This window comes from Lactuca virosa, chromosome 2 (genome assembly GCF_052849685.1).
Source record: "Lactuca virosa cultivar CGN04683 chromosome 2, Lactuca_virosa_CGN04683_v6, whole genome shotgun sequence".
NCBI classification, from domain to species: domain Eukaryota; kingdom Viridiplantae; phylum Streptophyta; class Magnoliopsida; order Asterales; family Asteraceae; genus Lactuca; species Lactuca virosa.
Window position 1 is genome coordinate 300718375 of NC_136427.1, and position 21261 is coordinate 300739635.

Genomic DNA, 21261 nt, shown 5'->3' on the forward strand with positions numbered 1-21261 from the left:
AACTTTATATTTTCGTTAATTTCAATAGTTGACTTTTGATTGGAATCTCGTAAGACTTCCAGTACTTCTCGAATGATTCTAAACATAGTTTTACTTCAAATCTCATAAAATTATCTTGTTAGAACTCAATGCTCAAAACCATATATTATTTAATAATATTCATTTTTAAACTAACAAAACACGATAACTGAACGTGTATGTTACATATTTAAAAAGTTTAAATTTATCATGAATTTTATGAGTGTTACAAGTTGGTATCAGAGCCTTGGTTTGAGTGAATTGGAGGAACACTCATGTGAATCTAGTCTCAAACTAAGGAAAAAGATTTTAAAAATAATTTTCAAATTGTTTTCAATATAATCGAAAAGGATGCGATGTGTACAATCAGCCGGAGCCAGTAAGTACACCCCAAATTACCACACTGTTATTTGATCTTTTAATGTGTTAGAACAATATGCTACTGATAGGCCAGAGATCTTCAGGAATTATATGACAGAATTGCCTGACTATATGATGCCTAATAGCCTAGGGTTCTTCCTTATATGAAATTGACATAATTACTGTAGTTGCTCAGTGTATCATAGTTATACATAAATAAGATTTTAGAGCCTGAGAATTTTTGGTTTGGCCTAATTCCCTGTTCTTGTTTGATGAAGGTCTTAGGGTAGGATCAGATATTCGACTGTCTATAGGGTCCAGTGTTATGTATGATTAGCATACACGAGTGCTACAGGGTTGGTGGAAGTTTCATGGATGTGTTGTGCGGGGTCAGTAGGACACTTTTGTAATGTTTAGCCTTCCTCTAGGGAACGAGGATTGATTATATGTGTATGCTAGTGTGTATTGTTAGGGTTGTTGTAATGATCCTCTGAGACAAATATCGGTAGGTGTGGAAGGTAGTATGGGCCCGTACTACTGAAAACACAGGACCCGTACACGTAACAGGGAAGTCACAACCCCTAGGGCTTTGTTGGAGACTTGATTCCCCTAATATAATATGCACGTTATCTGATATCTCCCTAGTTTATTTTCAGTATGGTGATGACGCATTGTTTCAAGGCTGGATCCGGATCAGGATCAGGTGCCCAGAGTGTGTCAGCTATGTCCGAGGACAACATTAGGGAGATCCTTCAGGAGGAGGTTGTTTCTCAATTTCAAGCATAGTTTCAAGAGATGTTTAGGTCTATTAAGACCGTTGTGGTGGAGTATTTTGATAAGCGTTATGCTGCTTTGTCTGAGGTTGTTGCTGTTGCAGCCACCACAGTCGTTGTCACTGCTGAGATTGGTGCTGGGAGAGTTTTACAGTATGGGGACTTTGACAATACGAAGCCCCCGCCATTTGATGGATTTTAGGACCCGATCATAGCCCTGAGGTGGTTGTCTGACATTGAAGGGTGTTTCTTCACTTGCTCTTGCCCAGCTAAGCAGAAGGTCAGGTACGCTCTGAACCTTCTGAGTTCCGAAGCGAAGGATTGGTGGAGACTTGTTACCAGCTCGTATTCTCCTTAGAAGAGGATTGCAGTTACTTGGGACCAGTTCTCAGAGATGTTCCGTTCTAGATATGTTTCGCTGATGGAGCGTGAGAGGTTGGCCTAGGAGTACTTGGATTTGAGACACGGGACTGAGTCAGTGATGGAGATCACCAAGATGTTCATAGAGAGGGCCATGTTTTTACTGAGTTTGCTGCTTTTGAGCAGGCTCAGATGACCTGTTACTTGAGCATGCTCAAGACAGATATCAGGCAGTTTGTATCCACTCAGAGTTATGGTTCTTTGTTGGAGTTGCAGGAGGCCTCCAGGCGGCGTGAGATTGAGATAAAGCTCCAGACGAGAGAGCAGAGACCGGCCCCGGCGCAGTCGCAGCCTGCACCGAAGCGGTTTAAGGCTGCTGATGTCAGATATGGGGGTCGGAAGGGCCGCACTTATGGGAAGTGAGGCAAGGTTCATCAGGGTACTTGTCGATCATCTTCTGGGTGCCATAATTGTGGCCGACAGGGGTATATGGCGAGGGATTACCGCCAACAGGCCCCATCACTCAGCTCCAGGATTTGTTACCATTACGACCAGGTTGGCCATGTGAAGGCCAACTGCCCCTCACTTGCTGTTAGGTCGGTGCAGGCTCCAGCGGCAGCTACTCTGAGGATTACGGATGGGAGTCAGGGAAGGACTGAGCCCCCGATGGCTCGAGGTCACACTTTTCAACTCACTGTCGAGGAGGCTAGAGTAACTCCAGATGTTGTAACTATGTTGTAACTGGTATGTTTCTGTCTATTATTCTATTGATCAAGTTTTATGTTATGCTTATATATATGCCCCTAATAGGTACGTTCCTAGTGAACTCTTTACCTACTCTTGTGTTGTTTGACTCGGCTGTGAGTCGGTCTTTTGTATCTCGGTCATTCAGTGGGGAGTTTGATATGCCTATTACGGATTTAGAGTGTTTGTTGTGGGTTTCTATCGCCAAAGAACATGGGGTTTCTGCATCTGCAGTATATCAGGGTTGTGTATTGGAGATCTTCGGGGTGCCTTATCCGATTGATTTGATCTTTATCCCCATGGGGGATGTATGCATGATAGTAGGTATGGACTGGCTGAGCAGGTTTGGTGCCATGATTGATTGTGAAGGCCAACGAGTGGTAGTTCGAACCCCAAGTGGGGGAGAACTGGTTATCTATGGGGAGGGAACTAGGATTGGTTCAAGGTTTTGTTTGGTAGCCAGGAATCATCATTATATTTAGCACGGGTGTACATGCTATTTGGCTTATGTGGTTGGTACCCAGGTTGGGGAGCAGACTTCACCTTTCGAGGTTCCATTTGTCAGGGAGTTTGTGGATGTATTCCCGGAGGAGTTACCCGGTGTGCCTCCCGAGAGGCAGGTTGAGTTCAAGATTGATCTCGTGCCAGGTTTGGCCGTAATTGCCAAGGCGTCGTGCCACTTAGCACCGCCTGAGATGCAGGAGTTGTCATCTCAGCTGCAGGAGTTGTTAGGCAAGCAGTTCATCAAAGTGTGATGTTCTCCGTGGGGAGCACCGATATTGTTCGTCAAGAAGAAGGATGATTCATATTGGATGTGCATTCAGTACCGGTAGTTGAACAAGTTAACGGGGATGAACTATTATCCCCTTCCGCAGATTGATGACCTTTTCGATCAGTTGCATGGTGCATCTTGGTTCTCCAAGATAAATTTGGGGTCAGGATATCATCAGGTTATAGTGAGAGAGGAGGACGTAGAGAAGACCATGTTCCGGACTCGTTATGTGCATTACAAGTTTGTGGTGATGCCATTTTGTCTCACCAATGCGCCTGATGTGTTTATGGATTTGGTGAATCGGGTATGCAGGCCGATGCTCGACAGATCCGCTATTGTGTTCATTGATGATGTCTTGGTGTATTCGAAGACTAGAGAGCAGATGAGGAGCACCTTCGGTAGCTTCTGGGGGTCTTGAGGCGGAAACGACTTTATTCCAAGTTCTCGAAGTGTAAGTTTTGGTTACAAGAGGTCTAGTTCCTTGGGCACCTCGTTAACCAAGATGAGATTTTGGTCGATTCGGCCTAGATCGAGGTTGTGATGCAGTGGGAGGTTCCAAAATTTCCCTTAGAGATCAGGAGTTTCTTGGGTTTGTCAGTGTACTATCGGAGATTCATTCATGACTTCTCTATTTTTTGGCACCCCTCACTCGTCTGACGAGGAAGGGGGTGGATTTCCGATGGGGCCCTGAGCAGCAGTCGGCATTTGAGACTCGGCAGAGGTTATGTGAGTCCTTAGTATTGAACCTCCCAGAGGGAGTCGAGGACTTTGTGGTATTCTATGATGAACCCATCACCGGTTTAGGGGCGGTCCCCATGCAGAGAGGACGGGTGATTGCTTATGCTTCGCGGGCAGCTGAAGCCGCATGATTCGCGATATCCCACGCATGATCTGGATTTGGGGGAAGTGGTGTTCTCCCTTAAGATTTGGATACATTATCTATATGGGGTCCTTTGTATTGTCTACACTGATGACAAGAGTTTGAGATATCTGATGGACCAGCCTAACATGAACATGAGGCAGCGTAGGTGGCTGGACGTGGTCAAGGATTATGACTGTGAGATCCTTTACCATCCGGTTAAAGCGAATGTTGTAGTGGATGCTTTGAGCCGCAAGTCGGTCGGGTCTTTAGGTAGGGAGTTGTGTATGAGGATATTCGTTGATTCTCTGCTTTTGGGTTTGATCAGGGAGGCTCAGGTTGAGGGAGTTCAGAAGGAGAACTGGAAGCAGGAAAGGATCAGAGGTGAGATTGACAGATTTTTCACGGATAGTCGAGGGTTATTGACCCGATGTCGTTGGGTTTGGGTTCCAGTTTTTGGTGGGGTCAGGAAGATTGTGTTAGAGGAGGCTCATAAGTCTTGCTTTTCTATACACCCGGGAGCCACCAATATGTATCGGGATTTGAGATTGAGCTACTGGTGGCCGTGTATGAAGAAGGAGATAGCATGGTATGTTGAGAGATGCTTGACCTGCAGGATGGTCAAGGCTGAGCATCAGAGGCCGCATGGCAAACTACAGCCTCTGGAGGTTCCCATGTAAAAATGGGAGCAGATTACCATGGATTTTATCACCAAATTGCCAAAGACGGCAAAGGGTTTTGATGCTATATGGGTCATCCTGGATTGATTGACCAAGAGTGCCCACTTTTTTTCCATCCGAGAGAGCTCTTCGGCCGAAAAGCTGGTTGATGTTGATGTCCGAGAGATTGTGGCTCGCCATGGGGTTCCAGCCTCTATTGTTTCTGACCGTGATGTTTGGTTCACCTCCCATTTATGGCAGACGTTCCATGAGGAACTGGGCACGAGGTTGCATTTCATCACTGCTTATCATCCGCAAACTGACGGCTAGAGTGAGTGGATGATACAGACCCTTGATGATATGTTGCGGGCCTATGTTATTGATTATGGTGGGAGTTGGGATTCCTACCTACCTCTTTTCAAGTTCTCATATAACAATAGTTATCACTCTAGCATTGGTGCCCCGCCTTTTGAGCTCTTGTATGGCCAGAGATGTCGTACCCCGGTTTGTTGGGGGAGGTTGGTCATAGGGTTATGGGAAGGACCGAAGTAGTCTTTTATACCACAGAGCTTATTCAGCAGATCGGGCAAAGATTACAAATCGCTCAGAGTCGGTAGAAAAGCTATGCCGTCTGGCTTCGATCCGAGTTGGAGTTTTAGGTCGGTGATATGGTATTGCTGAATGTCTCACCTTGGAAGGGTGTGATACGCTTCATGAAGAGGGGGAAGTTGGGTCCCTGATACATTGGCACACATAACATTTAATAGGCACGCATAACATCTAATCATCTAGATACTTTATATCTATGTGTAAGCTGAAAGTAACTATGCACTCACTTGTTAAAGTGGATAACTGGAAAGTTGGGTAGCACTTCGCTTCAGCACTTAGCTTTTCCTTTGATGTGACCTAGGTTCAATTATAACTAAGTCTTAGTTTAATATTCATCATGACTATTAATAGTCTACATTCCTCATTAATCCCAATGTCTACATCAAGATCTATCAAGTAAAGAACAACCATATATTATCATATCGGAGGTAGGACCGTTTGATATACATAGTATACTGTTTGGAAATCCCACTTTAAACACCTCATTAAATCCGGTCTAAACATCATCCTCGTAAGTAGATCAATCAATATAATGACCTGTAATCACTGATAAGTCTTATTTATAGATTCATAACAACGACAATGAATATAAATATAAATTACACCAAAAATAATAATGAGTGTAATTTAACTTACAGATTTTTCCTGACAGAAGTCCAGAAATTGCACTGGCTGAACTCTGGCCTGCTAGCTACTAACCTCGGGCTCTCAGGGACTTTAGGGCTTGGCCGAAATCTTAAAAACCAAGGGAAAATTAGGCTAGAATCGAAAGGAACCCAAGAGAGAGGTTGGGATTTGATTTTGTAATGAGCATATATGGAGGACAACCCGTATATATAGAATTTGAAAAAGCGCGTTGCCCCTAGGCGCGCCACGCCTGGTGACGTGGCCATTCTGCTTGATACACATGGCGGAAATTAGTTGGACTTGCGTGGCCCCTTCTAGAAGATCCTGCGTGGCCCCTTCTAAAGATCTTGCGCGCCGCGCGTTGCGCATGACACATCTCGCGAAACGTCAAAATTTTGTAACTTCTTCATATGAATTCCGTTTTTGATGTTCTTTATATCCACTCGTATCTCTACAACTTTCATTTAGACTCTATCAGCTAATTCTCACTTTATTTTTTATTTATTATTTTATAAGGCTTAGACTTCTAAACTTCATTTAAAATTCATATCTTTTTCATTCGACATCCGTTTTCGACTGTCTTTATATCAACGGACTCCTATTAGTGAGATCTTCGATTCTCGTTTAGATTGTTTCGACTAAAATTTAACCGATCTAAAATTCGATTTCTGTGCTTACACAACTGCGCTGAAATTTCGAAAAATCATAACTCCTCATATGAAGTCAGATTTGGGCGTTTTCTATATGCACGCTTTCAGTTTTGACGATTACTACTACTTTCGTTTAGATCACTTATGCTAATAAGCAACCTATCTCTGATTCACTATTTACGATGCTCGGTGTTGTATCGGGTCGAACGTAAAACTTCAAACGATCATAACTTTTTCATACGAATTCAGATTTAAGCGTTCTTTATATCCCCGAAATCCTCATCATGACTACTTCAACTTTCATCCGGGATACTTATATTTTATTTTAATATTTGTTTTAATCCTATTTATTAAGTTTTTGCCTAATATTATATACACATAAATATAAGCACATCAATCACATAAATTCAAACAATTTTCTTTTTTATTTATTCATCAATGGTTATAATTGTTGACCATCATTGGTTACATATTCAATTAACGTCTAGCGTAAAACGCAAGCATTGCAGAAGCTTGATTTTGATTTGATAAAAACCGTGTGTTTCACTGAGTATTTTGATAATCTTGAGAGCCACCAAACAAACTTTTAATAATATACTGTATTTTTGTTTTCTATATTAAATATTCAATGGATTATGTATATAAATCAAAATATGATAATGATTTAAAATATTTCAATAATCAAAAAAATAATAAAAATTAAATTTTTGAGTGAATAATGGAACTTGGGTTCATAAGTTCAACAAGAAAGAATATAAGTATAACAACAGAAACAACAAAGCGGCGATATATAAAAAGCGGCTAAAACATTACATCACTCCTCGCCTGGAATCAACACAACTGAACCAGTTGTTTTTCGAGTCTCAATAGCCAGCATGAGCTTGGGTTGCTTGAGACAGAGGATACTTGTGATTAACACGAACCTTCAACACCCCTTTTGCAACATTGGAAAACAAGTCTTCAGCGGCAACACGCATCGCATCTCGATCTTCATCCGTGTAGTACGCGATTGATGAAAACGTATAGTTGAGTGATTTTAATGCAATCTGAGAAACACGTACAGGTTCTGGTTCACCTGATGCCAACCCGAAAAGCACCATGGATCCACCAAACTTTAAGCATGCTAGCGATCCCTTCATTCCAGAACACCACATTTATGTATAGACATGTTGTCATCGCTAGTTACATTTAGAAATTGGAATCAACATATTAAAAATCTACTTACTTACCTCGAACGTATCTTTCCCGACGGAATCGTAGACTGCATCCACCCCTTTCCCTAATGTTATCTCCATCACACGCTCCACAAAGTTCTCATCTTTGTAAAGAATCACATGCTCACATCCATCTTCTTTCGCCTGTACAGCCTTCTCCTTGGTCGACACGGTTCCTATGACGGTGGCTCCCATCGCACTTGCCCATTGACAAACCAAATATCCGACACCACCTGCCGCCGCATGTAGCAGTATCGTATGTCCACGTTCAACCTGTATATATATGGAAAAGGAAAACTCGGTAACTCACAGTTTCATTATAATACTGAATCTTATATATATTAAGCAACTTTTAATTAAATCAAGATTTGAGTGGGTCACCTACCTTAAAGCCTTTATGGATCAAGACATGCGCTGTGAGACCCTTAAAAATGACGGCAGCTGCTTCAACGGGATCAATGGAAGAAGGAACCGGCACCGCTTGATCTGCCGAAAGTATTCTTTCATGGGCATAAGCACCCACCTGCAAGCTAGCGTAAGCCACAACGTCACCAACTTTGCAGCTGGTTACTCCGGGACCCACCGCCGTTACAACTCCGGCTCCTTCCATACCTGGAGTATATGGCAATGGTGGAGACGTATTGTGCAGACCTTGACGCATATACACATCCAAGAAATTTAGACCAATTGCCTTTTGCTTCAACCTGATTTCTCCCTCTTTTGGATCGGGGATTTCGACATCTTCCCATGTCAAGACCTGAAACAGAAGTTGAACACCATTATATTAGTCTCCATTCAAAGGAAGAAAGAAACAATGTACGTAAAGAAGGTGAACCTTGACCTCTGGGCCACCGTGCTCAGGAACTCTAATAGCTTTAACCATAGTAGTTGTGATGTGGGTTAGACTTAGGGAGTTAGCCAGTTAATTAGGGTGTTGTGTTTGGGTTTAGCAGGAGCAGAGCAGTGGAACGATGTCACATTGTTTTCGCTGTTCCTACTTATAGTTAGTGTCTGTTTGGTACGCCTCAATGGGCAGGGGTTTAAAAATATGTTTGGTATATTGGAAAGGAATAATTAATTAAGACTAGTTCCATCGGTGATTATTTATGGGGGCTGGTCGGCAAATTTACAAAAAATAGAAAAGAAATATTCATAAAAACCCACCAAACACGTTGGTGGGCCAACGCCTCCTATTTATGGGGGTTCACGCCAAGTGGAGTTTTCTTATTAGCCCAATTGTTTTTTTTTTCAATTAAAGTTTAAAATTTATAAATAAAGCCTTATATTTTATAAAGTTTAAAAATAAAAATGACTAAATTCATAATTTTTCATCTTTAAAACTAGAGTACAACATTGATATAATTGGATGTAAAAGATTTGTTTGGTTCTGTAAAACTTAAGTTTAGTCTCTTATGTACTTATGTATATAGAAAAGAAGAAATTAATTTTTAAATAGATAGTTAATTTATTCAGGTTACGAATAAGATTACTCTAAGGCTGAAGAGAGTGGTAGCATTTGCTAAAACATTGTCACGTCATATTTTTTGTACACCTAAACATAATATGATGATATGGAATGATGATATGTTAAAATTTTTTTTTTCTTAAATCAAATAAATGTTTATTTAAATATTTAAATAACATAAACTTTAAAACAGAATACAAGTTGCTAAGTTGAAATTACATGCATTTAAAACTGGAATAATCAAAGGGTCAAATGGGACCACATTTCTTCCTCTTCCTGTTCTCTTTCTTCTCGTCAAGGAGATAGCGAATCAGATTTAGCGCATGAGCTTAGCGACCAGGTAAGGTGTAGTAGCGAGGATGCCACATAGGCTTAGCGAGGGTTGTGGCGAGGCCACTCCCTCAAGCCTAAGGCATTCCAATCCATTATTTTCATTCCTGATACACTCTTTGTTCTTTTTTATTCATTTTCTTACTTGAAAATAAGAACCTATTTAATTAATTCCAAGAAAAATACATCAATTTATTTGAAAAAAAAGGTTTATATGTTCCTTTATAGATTTAGAGAATGTTTTTATTAAGATGTCTTGAATTTTTATGAGGCTCTAAGTTTTTAAGATCATGATTTCTAATATCCTTGATTGGACATTAGAATTGTTGTGTTCAATGATAAAAATGACAATTTTACTTTATTGTATTATTTTTTAATAAATTCCGTGTTTATGTTTATAAAATAACTGAACCAACTATATATATATATATATATATATATATATATATATATATATATATATATATATATATATATATATATATATATATATATAACATAATACAAAATCTAAATTAAACATAAATTCAAATTAAACACAAATCCAAATATGTAACACCTTCGCATGGCTCTATTTGAAAGTCTTTAATAAAATCCTTTAAAATAAATTCAGAGTTTTAGTTGCGGAAAAATAGTCCCAAAGTTTAAATCAAAATATTTTTTTCAAAGTTCAAAAGATGATAATAGTCCGAACAAAAAGTTTTCCAAAACATCTAGTGGTTAAATAAAACATTTCATGCGAGAGTACTACAACATATATCAAAACAAAGGCTTAAGAATACATTACAAACCAAAGGTCTTCTAAAAATCCCAAGCTTATAAGTGTTCTAAGCTTCTGACAAAAACCTAATTGTCTGCAAAAATTTATCAATAAGTGGGTTAGGCTATCGGGAGCCTAGTGAATATAATCACGGGCTTTGACATTATACTGATAGTATATGAGTGAACACTCAACTCATACATAAATATACAAACCCATACCTTGTCAAAGAAATAAAACATTGATATTTAATTTGTGGTAAAATATAACTTTTAACAAAGTACATTGTCATTATTGACAATGTCCATACAAATTTTGCTATCAAATAAACGATACCAAGTGGGTGTTCCTTAAGTAGCACATCTCAATAATCAAACCCCAATATTGTAGTTAAACGAATAAAGTAATATAAGAAAACATATTTATTATCCAAACATAATATGAGGGTCTTACATGCCCAACAGGTTTCCTTAAAGCATTTAAGTCTCTAAAAGAGAAAAATAAGGTCCACAACATACAAATGGGTAAAACAAGATCAATAACAATAAGTAAGATGCAACGCATGCAATTACTCCCAACCCCTTGTCAATCTCAAAGTCCATCTCACAACAAACGTCAGATGTACAATACTCATGACAGGCGAAACTGCCAACTTTTTCACCCACATCCAACAACAAAAGGTTGATGGTCAGGTGTGAAGAACACACGAAAGGCGAAACTAATGACTTTTGCCCTTACACCTACAAACAGGCACTAGGGGCCATCCACCTAGGCCACACGAAGGGTACCGAGCCTTTACTCGTGCACGTGAGGATTATACAGAAATCTACTCACAAACAAATGACAAGTAACAAACAATTGTCCATTAGGTACTCGGGGCCACAATGTCACACCCATCTTAGCATGATATGCATGTATGCAACAAGTAGGATGCTAAAATCTCTTTTCTCAAAATAATCATTTTTAACTTTATATCAACCAAAAGAATTTCTAAAAATTTCATGAATACGCAAATAATCCTCATACGAGCAACTAACAATCATGTATATGTTAGATAGTATCAAAACACAAAACCAATGATAAGGGATGTGTATTCCTGGAGGTTCTAAAATAGGAAGTCAAGAATATCTGAATTCTTACTATCAAAGAATAAGGTAAAGCCCCTCATTGCAAAACATTTTCAAAACATGCCCTTTGTTTAATTAAGGGCGTCCCCGCATTATAAAATATGGTATCAAGTAGATGAAAACACTTAAGGAATACATAGAGTCTAAATCACTTTTATATATGTACTTTTACTTCAAATAATGGGAAACACATATAACATAATCATATAGTGGGGACAATGTCCTATGTAAAAGTAGTGACCTTAAGTCCTAAGCTAGCAACCTGAAGATCTTCTACACTTGAATGAAGCGACTTCAAGCTCCAAACTTCCCAATTCAATCACCTAATATCATCAAAATATGTCAAATGACTAAAATACCATTCAACGGATGAACTCCTCATTATAAGCTCAAAAAACTCTAAAAATGATCTAAGGTGAGTTTATGATGCCAAAGGAGACCAACAAGGTGATCTAGGCTCAATACAAAAAGATTACAAAGATAAAAATGGAACAAACAGAGAATGTGTCGCGACCCCCCCCCCCCAGGTCACATCGTGACTACTGAATAGGAAAAACAGGATTTTGGATTTACTTCTCATTTAGCCAACCAACTTTCAATAAAACTTCAAAACAACTTCAATGATTCCAAAAACTAAAAATACATGTTTAAGTACTTCAAATGACTTAGGAAAGGATCCTAAGTGGTTCATACACTTGGAAAAACCTTAAAACTCCTAGATTTTTATAAAAATCATTTTAGAGATCAAAGAGGATCAAAACTCCAAAAGTGGAAGGATTCCTTCAAAATAAAAAAAAATGATTTGATGTCATATATACTAAAACACATTTCAAAACCATTTTCATAAGAGAAGATGCTATGAAAACTAGAACTTGAAACATAACTAGATATCAAATTCTAATATTCTTATGAACTTTACAACCATTAAAACACCATTTGTGATACGAGATGAATAAATTTATATAAGAATCATCAAACGATGATAGAATACCAAACCTAGACATGATGATTAGTTGAATGTGGGAATTCAAGCTTGGAATATAGTTCCAAAATCAATAAAGTTGACATCCCCAAATTAAAGTAAGGTTTTATTCTAAACTTCAAAATCTCACCGTGAGACAAGGATTGTTAAATGGATCCTAGATTAGAATATAAATACACAATCTAAGCATAACATCAAATTCATATCATTGTCTGAAACCATAAATCTTGATCAAGAACATTTGGGTTTTGAAAATAACAAGTTCATCACATGGAAGCTAAACTTCAATCAAACCCTAGAAATCTCATCATTAGTCATAAATTAACAAATAATTCATTGATTTGAAAGAACATAGACAATCCAATCACAAATCAAGCTCATATCATTGCTTGATACACCAATTCTATATTTGAATATCTAGGTGTAACGCCCCATTCCTGGTATGAAAGTAATACTCTAAATGTTCATTTTATAAGAGCTACTCGACAAGTTGGTAGCCCTAACTCGTCGAGTAGGTGCGAGTTGGACCGCGGGGTTTAAATGGACTACTCGACGAGTCGGAAATGGACTCGGCGAGTAGGTCCATCAGGAGGAAACCCTGCTCCTTAGGGTTGGCACCCTATTTAAGCATCATTATGAGTCCTCACCCCAGCCTCCATCACCTCCACAGTCCATTCTCGAAACCCTAGCAACCATTGAGTGTCTTAAAGCCTTTCTTGCCATTTTTGTGTGATTTGAAGTTAGGAGAAGGAAGAGATCCATTGGTGATTCAAGAAGAGGCAGAAGATCCAGAGTTTTAGTTGCATTTCAGAGCTCTTGAAGGTATAAAGTTTGTACCTTGATTTATTTTCACTTAGATCTTCTTGAAAGCTTGTTGTTGCCACTTTTGGGGTCCTTTCCAAGATAATTTCGGGTAGAGAGCTTATGGGTCTATAAGGACTTTAAATCTAGGCACTCTTGAGCTCCAGAAGCTCAAAGTTACCACCTTTATTCAGCCAAGATCCCATTCTATGCCCTAGACTCTCATTTCTAGCTTGTTTTGGGTGATTTAGCTTCATTGCATCATGCATGCACGTAAAGTTAGCAACTTTACGTGTTATTCTAGCCAAAGGAGTCCAGATCTATGAATTGGAGGTAGTGGAATCACCTAGGAACAACTGTATAGTCTGAGCATGCAATGGACTCGCCGAGTTGTTCTTGGGACTCGACAAGTCGGATCGATGTCCCCAAACCCTTCTTCGATTATGAGTGATACCACTGAGTTAAGGAGATGACTCAGCGAGTTGGACAGGAGTGAGACTCGGAAACGAAGGAGCTCGACGAGTCCAAGGTGAGACTCGACGAGTAGAATCGAGATGTCCCGATGTTATGACCGTTTGAACTCGACGAGTCGGTAGAGGGACTCGGCGAGTTGGGTTGATTGAGAGTTGACTTTGACCTTAGCGTTGACTCTGATCAGAAGGGTAAAATGGTCATTTTACCCTGAGAGTAGTTATCAGTATTTGATTTAGTGTTTATGGGATTTGTAGCCGGGGAGTTCCGGAGCAGCAGTCAGACAGTTTCAGATTTAGCATCTCAGCAGCCAACGTTTCGAGGTGAGTTTTCCTTCCAGTAGGAACGGGTCTACGACCACAATGCCGACCCGTTTAGTTAGCAGTAGTTCCGGACTTCGGTTCGATGCAGTAGTTCAGTGTGCTTGATGTCTTTGTGATTCAAGCATGTCTTTGTGTTATGTGTTCCGGACTTCGGTCTGATGCAGTATGCATTATATGTGTTTATGCTAGTAGTTATGATTTATGTTATGCTATGTTCAGTCAGTTTCGGACTTCGGTCCGATGTAGAGGGCAAGGCCCTGGTTAGTTCCGGACTTCGGTCCGATGCAGTTTTCGGACTTCGATCCGATGCAGAGGGCGAGGCACTGGTTAGTTTCGGACTTCGGTCCGATGCAGAGGGCAAGGCCCTGGTTAGTTCCGGACTTCGGTCCGATGCAGTGGGCAAGGCCCAGTAGTTGCTTTATATGTTATTGTATGGTATGTGGTAGTTGGGGGAGCTCACTAAGCTTCGTACTTATAGTTTCAGTTTTGGTTTCAGGTACTTTAGCTAACAAGGGGAGGGGCTCGGGATGATGGCATGGCACACACCACAGTTTTAGCCTGGGAGTTAGACTCTGATATTTTTGACATGATATTGACATCGGTTTTGATTTGATACATTTATTATGAGATTTGAGATACACGACTCATGGTTTTATTATATGATATTTGATGTTATGGTTTTAGTAATGTTTTCAAACAAAAAATTTTGGGTTGTATTTTTGGGATGTTACAAGTTGGTATCAGAGCCTTGGTTTGTGGGATTCGGGCACACTTTCGGGTGTGCCTGAACTCAAACTAAGGAATTGGTGTAGAAATTTTCAAAAGGAAAATCAATTTTTGTAAAAGGAGTTTTGAGAAAAGAAAAGAGTTTTAGAAAGAGCGGAAAGAATTTTTAGAAAGAAAAGAACTTTAAAAAGAAAAAGGGTGTGGTGCATGCAATCAGCCGAGCTCAAGTAAGTACTCCCAAATTACCCATACAAGTTTATGATTATCAGTTTCAGTTTCAGTAGAACAGCATGCTAGAATAGGACTAAGGATCTAAGAGGATGCCTTATGTGCCTGTTATATGTGTCTCAGCTTTATGAGAATTGCATGCTAGTATTGAGTAGACAGTAGTAGGATAGCCTGTTTAGGTTATGCCTGATAGTATGACCTTAGCATTGTATGCTAGTACAGTTTCTTATTATGAGGATAGAATTGCTTGAGCAGTTTCCTGTGTCTGAATGCTGCTTGCTTTGTGCTTTGTGGGACTCCGAGTGATGGGAGTTAGCCATTAGGTGAATACGTCACGTCACATGTGATTAGGGTTGAATAATCTCAGAGTGTTGGATTTGGCCCTATTGCGCAGCTCTTGTCTGAGTCTAACCGTTGTAGGGACGAGTCTTTTACTCGAAGGATTATCTGAGCCTCGTCACATGTGATGGTATTCAGGTGATGGCTACGTGGCATTACAAGGAGGCCTTCAGCAGCTGAGGACTGGGTGGGGTGGAGTCAGAGATTTCCCTAGGGCAAGCCTAGGATGAGAGTAGCAGAGAGCAGTGGTAGTAGAAGGGACTTGGTGGAGTCAAGGCAGTTCTTGAGGAAAGTACGGATAGATGTGGAAGGTAGTATGGGCCCGTACTACTGAAAGCAGAGGATCCGTACTCGAATCAAGGAAGGCTGAGATGAGACCAGGGAACTTGTAAGTAGTAGCGATCCCTTGAGATATATCAGTGTTTCTGACGTTTATCATGATGTGTTTTCAGAATGGTGGTTTTACGCCCTAAACCAGCAGTCGGCAGTTTAGGTGTCGGTGAGGGATCGGGATCAGGCTCGGGGGCCGAGCATTTGGATGAGCAGACTAGGGAGTTTCTCTCCTCAGAGGTTACTCGCATCATACTCGAACAGACTCCTGTGATCTTCGGTTCGATCAAGGAGGGTATTTTGGAGCTGATGGACGAGAAGTTGAGCACATTCTGTGCTAAGGTGGCGGCCATGATGGGGTCGCGCACACTCACCTTCAGGGAGTTCCGAGCTTGTGGAGCTCCAGACTACCATGGGGCACGGGATCCCATTGCGAGTACCAGGTGGTTGGTGGATGTCGCCAATGCGTTCTGCACCAGCAGATGTCCAGAGGGGGACAAGGTCAGACTAGCATCTTGTCTTCTGAAGGACAGGGCACGAGATTGGTGGGAGGAGATCGGGCATGTTATCGGAGATGACGCAGCTCTTGATGCGATGACCTGGGCTGATTTGACTACCAGGTTCAGAGCCGAGTTTTCACCGGTTATTGAGATGCAGCAGTTAGCCAGGGAGTTTCAGTATCTCACTCAGACTACAGAGCCAGTGGCAGAGATTACCGCCAAGTTCAGGGAGAGGGCTCTTCTCGTTCCTCAGTACGCGGCTGATGAGGAAATGAAGAAGGCCCGTTATCATGAGATGTTGCGGAGTGATATCCGCCAGTTTGTGAGCCGGTCCAGCTGTAAAACGCTGGATGACATGATTGCGAGGGCTCGTGAGAGAGAGATAGATTTGGAGATGGAGAAGAAGAGGAAGCCAGAGGCGGCGTCTGGCACAGGGAGTTTGGGAAAAAAGCCCAAGTTATCGGATCACAGATCCAGAGGACAGCAGAGCCACAGTAGGTGTGGCAAGTATGGGAGATTGCACGATGGGGCGTACAAGGAAGGGATCTCCGGCTGCTACAAGTGCGGTCGGACCGGGCATATGAGTAGACATTGTACAGCCACCACCACCACCACAGCAGCTGATCTGATTTGATTCCATTGCAATCATAGGGGACATAAAAAGTCCTAGTGTCTAAGTTTAGCAGCAGCAGGGAAGGTGGCAGCACCTGCCCCTGCTACTTTGAGGATTACAGACGGCCGTCAGGGTCGAGCTAAGGCACCAGTGGCGAAGAGTAGAGCTTTCCAGATGACAGCGAAGGAGGCACGGGCGACTCCTGATGTGGTGACGGGTATGTATTTTCCTCTTATCTTTGTATTTGATATTGATTGTTTCTCATAGTTATATGTTTTCGTATAGGTTCGTTCTTAGTGAACGGCATTTCAGCTACAATATTGTTTGACTCGGGGGCTACCCGATCATTAGTTTCACTTGCGCTTAGCAAGAGGTTTATTAGAGCTCTGGGGGAGCTAGATTGTCCACTCGAGGTTGAGATAGCTGATGATAGGACCGTCAGGGTCGCGAGAGTGCATAGGGGGTGTTCGCTGCAGTTATTTGATGAGCAGTTTTCAGTGGACTTGGTTCCTATTCCCCTGAGAGGAAATAAGGTTATAGTGGGTATGGATTGGCTGAGCCCCAATGGGGCGGTGATTGACTGTGAGTTGCAGTTAGTGAGGGTTCGCACTCCCAGTGGGGGAGAGTTAGTGATTCGGGGCGAGAGGCCACAGCGCGGACCAGTTCTTTGTTCAGCAGCGAGAGCGTGACGCTACGTTCAGCAGGGTTGCGCAGGGTACGTCGCATATGTTATAGATGCCCGGGAGAAGGGTAAGGCGACAGTTGACGATGTACCAGTAGTGCGAGAGTATCCGGACGTATTCCCGGAGGACTTACCTGGGATACCTCTGGAAAGACAGGTCGAGTTTCAGATTGACCTGGTTCCGGGTGCGGCTCCGATAGCCAAGGCACCATATCGGCTGGATCCTCCAGAGATGCAGGAGTTATCTACACAGCTGCAGGAGCTGTCTACACAGCTGCAGGAGCTGCTAGACAAGGGTTTCATCAGGCCGAGTTGTTCACCATGGGGAGCCCCGATCCTGTTCGTGAGGAAGAAGGATGGGTCGCACCGTATGTGCATAGATTATCGGGAGCTGAATAAGGTAACGGTGAAGAACCGTTACCCACTCCCGAGGATAGACGACCTGTTTGACCAGCTTCAAGGAGCATCTTGGTTCTCCAAGATTGATCTACGGTCAGGATATCACCAGATGCGGGTCAGGGATGAGGATGTGCAGAAGACCGCTTTTAGGACCCGCTATGGTCATTATGAGTTTGTGGTGATGTCGTTCGGGCTCACCAATGCTCCAGCCGCATTCATGGATCTCATGAATCGCGTATGCAGATCGATGCTGGATCGGTCAGTGATAGTGTTCATTGATGACATCTTGGTTTATTCCAAGACTCAGGAGCAGCATGAGGAGCACCTGAGAAAGGTGCTAGAGACGCTGAGGAGGGAGAGACTTTTCGCGAAGTTCTCCAAGTGCGAGTTCTGGTTGCGCGAGTTGCAGTTCCTTGGACACCTCGTCAACCAAAAGGGTATACTAGTAGATCCGGCCAAGATAGAGGCCGTGATGCAATGGGAGGTCCCGAGGTCTCCATCTGAGATTCGGGAGCTTCCTGGGATTGGCAGGGTACTACAGGAGATTCATCCGGACTTCTCCAAGATAGCAGTACCCTTGACCCGACTGACCAAGCAGTCGGTGGTGTTTCGTTGGGGTCCTGAGCAGCAGACAGCCTTTGAGACGCTCAGGCAGCGACTGTGCGAGGCGCCGATTCTTACCCTGCCAGAGGAGTAGATGACTTTGTAGTCTACTGTGACGCTTCGATCACAGGTATGGGAGCAGTGTTGATGCAGCGGGGGCATGTGATAGCTTATGCCTCGAGACAGTTGAAGCCTCACGAGGCTAACTACCCGACGCATGATTAGGAGTTGGGGGCTGTAGTGTTCTCCCTCAAGATTTGGCGGCATTACCTCTATGGGGTCCGGTGTACTATTTACACAGACCACAAGAGTTTGAGGTACCTCATGGATCAGCCGAATTTGAACATGAGGCAGCGTCGGTGGTTAGACGTGGTAAAGGATTACGATTGTGAGATCCTTTACCACCCGGGCAAGGCCAACGTAGTGGCCGACGCCCTGAGCCGCAAGGCGGTAGCGGCTCCTATTCGAGATATCTGCTTGAGGATGACAGTGATTACTCCACTGCTGGAGAAGATTAGGGAGGTGCAGGTTGAGGGCCGAAGGAGGAGCGCCAGAAGTGCGAAAGGATAGTGGGTCGAGTGGCTTCGTTTGATTACGATAGTCGGGGATTGTTGACCCTTCATGGGAGAGTTTGGGTACCGTACTGGGGTGGAGTACGGAAGGTATTGATGGACGAGGCTCACAAGTCTCGGTTCTCCATCCACCCAGGGGCGACGAAGATGTACAGAGATCTTCGACCCGATTATTGGTGGCCCTGCATGAAGCGGGACGTAGCTTGGTATGTGGAGAGATGCCTGACCTGCAGGAAGGTCAAGGCGGAACACCAGAGACCCCATGACAAGATGTAGCCGTTAGACATTCCCGTGTGGAAATGGGAGGATATCACTATGGATTTCATCACTAAGCTTCCCAGGACCGCACGTGGAGTTGATTCGATTTGGGTCATAGTGGATCGGCTGACCAAGAGCGCGCATTTCATACCGATTCAGGAAAGCATATCGGCCGAGAAGCTAGCCGATATTTATGTGCGCGAGGTAGTGGCACGGCATGGAGTGCCTGTATCAGTAGTATCAGATCGAGACGTCCGGTTCACTTCCAGGTTTTGGAAGCGGTTTCATGACGAGATGGGGACTCGTCTTCACTTCAGCACCGCTTTCCACCCTCAGACGGACGGACAGAGCGAGAGAACGATTAAGACTCTCAAGGACATGCTTCGGGCATGTGTTCTAGATTTTGGGGGCAGTTGGGATAGGTATCTTCCATTAGCGGAATTTTCGTATAACAACAGTTACCACGCCAGTATTGACCGCCCACCTTTCGAGATGCTTTACGGGAGGAAGTGTAGGACCCCGATTTGTTGGGGCGAGGTCGGTCAGAGGGTCATCGGGAGCACTGAGGTGGTGCTCAAGACCACAGAGTTGATCCAGCAGGTCCGTAGTAGACTGCAGACTGCGCAGAGTCGGCAGAAGAGTTACGCCGATAGGAGGCGTTCGGAATTGGAGTTTCAGGTCGGCGACATGGTCCTCCTGAAGTGTCACCTTGGAAGGGTGTCATCAGGTTCCGGAAGAGGGGCAAGCTGGGCCCGAGGTTCATTGGTCCCTTTAAGGTTTTTGCCCGGGTGGGTTGGGTTGCTTATCGGTTAGATCTTCCAGTAAAGCTCATCCAGATCCACAACACATTCCATGTTTCTCAGTTACGGAAGTGCTTGGTGGATGATTCAGCAGTAGTACCCCTGGAGGACATTCAGGTTGACGATAGCCTGAACTACATCGAGAGGCTAGTAGCGATTTTAGATCGCAAGGTGAAGGAGTTGAGGAACAAAAGAGTAGAGTTAGTGAAGGTGCAGTGGCAGCACCGAAAGGGTTCACAGTGGACATGGGAGCCCGAGGAGGAGATGAGGGAGCACTACCCGGAGTTGTTTTGAGATTCAGCAGACTTCGAGGACGAAGTCTAAGACAAGTGGGGGAGAATTGTAACGCCCCATTCCTGGTACGAAAGTAATCCTCTAAATGTTCATTTTATAAGAGTTACTCGACGAGTTAGTAGCCCTAACTCGTCGAGTAGGTGCGAGCTGGACCGCAGGGTTTAAGTGGACTACTCGACGAGTCGGAAATGGACTCGGCGAGTAGGTCCATCAGGAGGAAACCCTAATCCTTAGGGTTTTCACCCTATTTAAGCATCATTATGAGTCCTCACCCCAGTCTCCATCACCTCCACAGTCCATTCTCGAAACCCTAGCAACCATTGAGTGTCTTAAAGCCTTTCTTGCCATTTTTGTGTGATTTGAAGTTAGGAGAAGGAAGAGATCCATTGGTGATTCAAGAAGAGGCAGAAGATCCAGAGTTTTAGTTGCATTTCAGAGCTCTTGAAGGTATAAAGTTTGTACCTTGACTTATTTTCACTTAGATCTTCTTGAAAGCTTGTTGTTGCCACTTTTGGGGTCCTTTCCAAGATAATTTCGGGTAGAGAGCTTATGGGTCTATAAGGACTTTAGATCTAGGCACTCTTGAGCTCCAGAAGCTCAAAGTTACCACCTTTATTCAGCCAAGATCCCATTCTATGCCCTAGACTCTCATTTCTAGCTTGTTTTGGGTGATTTAGCTTCATTGCATCATGCATGCACGTAAAGTTAGCAACTTTACGTGTTATTCTAGCCTAAGGAGTCCAGATCTATGAATTGGAGGCAGTGGAATCACCTAGGAACAACTGTATAGTCTGAGCATGCAATGGACTCGCCGAGTTGTTCTTGGGACTCGACAAGTCGGATCGATGTCCCCAAACCCTTCTTCAATTATGAGTGATACCACTGAGTTAAGGTGATGACTCAGCGAGTTGGACAGGAGTGAGACTCGTAAACGAAGGAGCTAGACGAGTAGAATTGAGATGTCCCGATGTTATGACCGTTTGAACTCGACGAGTCGGTAGAGGGACTCGGCG

The 21261-nt window shown here is 42.9% G+C and overlaps 1 pseudogene across 1 annotated transcript; it reads right to left on the reverse strand.

Moving 5' to 3' along the window:
- Window positions 1-7121: 7121 nt before the first annotated feature.
- On the reverse strand, window positions 7122-8708 carry LOC145161526 (uncharacterized; annotated as a pseudogene). The gene is made up of 4 exons (XR_013738524.1): window positions 8481-8708; window positions 8031-8402; window positions 7661-7918; window positions 7122-7564 (listed from the first exon to the last, which is right to left on the reverse strand). The product of XR_013738524.1 is annotated as an uncharacterized LOC145161526 (transcript).
- Between the last annotated feature and the right edge of the window lie 12553 nt (window positions 8709-21261).